Source organism: Nycticebus coucang, chromosome 12, assembly GCF_027406575.1.
Source record: "Nycticebus coucang isolate mNycCou1 chromosome 12, mNycCou1.pri, whole genome shotgun sequence".
In the NCBI taxonomy this organism is placed as follows: domain Eukaryota; kingdom Metazoa; phylum Chordata; class Mammalia; order Primates; family Lorisidae; genus Nycticebus; species Nycticebus coucang.
This window is the reverse complement of record NC_069791.1, coordinates 76,855,179-76,858,392: the sequence shown is the minus strand read 5'-3', so window position 1 is coordinate 76,858,392 and position 3,214 is coordinate 76,855,179. Positions and strand designations below refer to the sequence as shown.

Sequence of the window (3,214 nt, the reverse complement as noted above, 5' to 3'; positions counted from 1 at the left end):
TCAGCTGCATTTCTGTGTCTCCGCTACACACATTCCCATTTGCCCTTCACAAGCCTGTGACAAGACAGGAGCCTTGGCTTTGGTGTGAGTGGAGGTTTTCTAGCCTCGCTGGCTTTGGGGGAAGAAAACACCTAAGGATGCTTCCAAAGCCTGCCCTTCTGGTGATTTGCATTGTTCCCCATTTGTAGATTTAAGTAAATCTGGGGATAATGCTGTTTAACTCTTTCATGGGTTCTGGCACTGTGACAAAAGGGAGGAGTGAGTATATTCTCCTTGGTGTCGAGGTCGAAGAAACTTCCCTGGAATGTTGCTATTTATTAGGACATTTCTTCCAGAGATTTGCTTCTGCGTTTTGGATTTAAGAAACAGACTTCAGCTGGGTGTGGTGGCTCACACCTGTAATCCTAACACTCTGGGAGGCGGAGGTAAGTGGATTGCCTGAGTTCACGGGTTCAAGACCAGCCTGAGCAAGATTGAGACCCTGTCTCCAAAAATAGCTGGGTGTTGAGTCTACGTCCCAGGTACGTAGGAGGCTGAGGCAAGAGGATCACTTAAGCCCCAGAGTTTGACATTACTGTGAGCTGTAATGCCTTGGCACTCTACTGAGGGTGACAAAAGTGAAACTCTATCTCCAAAAAAAGAAAAAAAAAAAGGAGAAGGAACAAACTTCATCTTTAAGAAAGACTGAATGACTAAGCCTAGTGTATTTTTAAGGCCAGTAAATGCCTCTCTGGGTTCCATGGGCAGGTGAAGCAATGGTGTCCCCAGGGTCCGTGTATGCTAAGTTTACGATTTCAAATATCTTAGAAGCAAGAGATCCCGGATTTAAAATTAGGTTCCCCAAAAGGTGCCACTTCATTTGAGTGGATTTTGGTATATTTATATTTTGTTTCCCACCAGATTTGTTAATTGTACTAAAAAAAAATTCTAATGAGAAAAGTGATTTATACCCTTGCTGTGTTCACATTGTGACTATTTTCATTATTACTTGTTCCATTTGAAGTGATATAATTTTGTATTATTATTAATTGATTAATTAACTAATTTGGGACTGAGTCTAATTCTATTGCCCAGGCTGGAGTTGCAGTGGCATCATCATAGCTCACTGAAACTGTGAACCCCTGAGCTCAAGCCATCCTCCTGAGCAGCTGGGACTATAGGTATGTGCCACCATATAAGGTTAATTTTTTTGTTTTTTGTTTTTGTAGAGATAGATTGTTTTTGCTATTGCCCAGGCTGGTCTCAAACTCCTGGCCTCAAGTGATCCTCCCATCTCAGCCTCCCAAAATGCTAGGCATGAGCCACCTGGTCTGGCCTGTCTTTAGTCTTAATTTACTGAAAGCTGGCTGCATGTGCTAAGAACATCAAGGCTATTGAAGGGCTCCATTTAATTCTTATAACTACACTTTAGGTGCTCTTATTAGCCTATTTTACAGATGAGGAAACTGAGGTTTAGATCAGATATTCATAATAACTCCCTTTATCATAGAGAGAGCATGGAACATGGGATTTGGTAGCAGGTGAAGAGGCACTGGTTGAGTGATTTATGCAAGTACCTTAATTTTCATGAGTCTCAGTATTTCTATCTACCTCAGGGCACTGTTGCAGACTGAAAGGGGCAATGTATATGAGGGTGCTTAATAAACTAATTTCTATTGTGAACAATAATTTATAACCCTTCTTTTATAATTCCCTTGTTATTAGAGGTAGAAGTATAAATAAATATATATTTATCCTGGTTGTTAGAATGACATTGCAAGGAACGTCTCACATAGCTTTGTGTTTTTAATCTTTAAAAATTCCATAGGATAAAGGGATATTATGGGAACTGTAAAATGATTCCTGATGTATATTGCCAAGAGGGGATTACAGTTTACATGGCTACCAATAGCGTGTGAGTTGAACGGTTTTGCCATAATATTGTACATTGAATAACTTCTTTTCTTTTTTGTGATGGAGTCTCACTTTGTTCTCCAGTTTAGAGTGCCATGGTGTCATGATAGCTCACAGCAACCTCAAACTCCTGGGGTCAAGTCATCCTCCTACATCAGCCTCCTGAGTATGTGGGACTATAAGTTCCTGCTATGAGGCCTGGTTAATTTTTCTATTTTTAGTAGAGATAGGGTCTCGCTCTTGCTTAGGCTGGTCTGAAACTCCTGAGCTCAAGTGGTCCTCCTGCCTTGGCCTCCCAGAGTGTTGGATTACAGGCATGAGCCACTGTGCCTGGCATTGGATAACTTTTAAAATTCTCCTACTGTAGTGGGTGTAAGATGCTACATCTTTTGGGCAGTGCCTGTGGCTCAAAGGAGTAGGGCGCCCATATACTGGAGGTGCAAACCCGCCCCAGCCAAAAACTGCAAAAAAAAAAAAAAAAAACAAAACTACATTTTTTGAGTGAGATTTTTTTGATCACAAGAGAGGTTGAACATTCTTACACATACTTGTTTTCTGGTAAAATCTCTTTTTTTCATGAATTGTCTTTTCAAGTTCTTTCCCAATTTATCTATTGGAGACTTAATTTTTCTTTTTCGTGTGTCAACCTGTGTAAGTTTTTCATATCACACAGAAAGGAACCCTTTGTTTTACTTGCTATGAATGTTTTCTCCAGATAGTTTCCCTTTGATTTTAGCTTTCTAAGTTTTATTGAATTGTTGTTTACTTTGATAACATAGAAACTGTCCATCCTTTGTGATTTCTTTCAATTTAACTTATAAAGTTATCCTTTACGCTTGCATTAACAGCACACGTACTTAAGTTGGAATGATACAGAGAAGATTATCATGGCACTTGTGTTAAGGATGACACAAATTCATGAAGTGTCCATGTTTTTTATGGCATGAGAATTATATTTCATTAAAGCTGTTACAACCCTCTTCCCCTCCAAAAACCTTATCATTTGTCTAAAAGATTTGAAGCAATACAGTAGAACATGTTCCTTTTAGAGGTGAGATTTTTAAAAAACTTTTCTTGTCCATATTCATGGGTGATCTATGCCTATAATTTTCTTTTTGTGTACTTTATCAGGCTTTAGAAAGAAGTTCATGGTTGCCTAATGGACATAAGATACTCATCTCTTTTTGCACTCTGCAGGTTTTTTAAAGTATCTGTTTCTTAAAAGTATAAAAATCTGTCCTGCAAGAGATTGGCATTAACTGTACTTTTTGTGTTGTTATTGGATAATTTTCTCAATTTCTTCCTTTTTTACTCTTCTGTT

General features: G+C 38.7%; 1 non-coding gene across 1 annotated transcript; it reads left to right on the top strand.

Moving 5' to 3' along the window:
• The first annotated feature begins 2,729 nt into the window (after positions 1-2,729).
• Positions 2,730-2,831, top strand: LOC128562927 (U6 spliceosomal RNA). The gene has a single exon (XR_008373622.1). It is a non-coding gene; the product is annotated as a U6 spliceosomal RNA (small nuclear RNA).
• Positions 2,832-3,214: the final 383 nt, after the last annotated feature.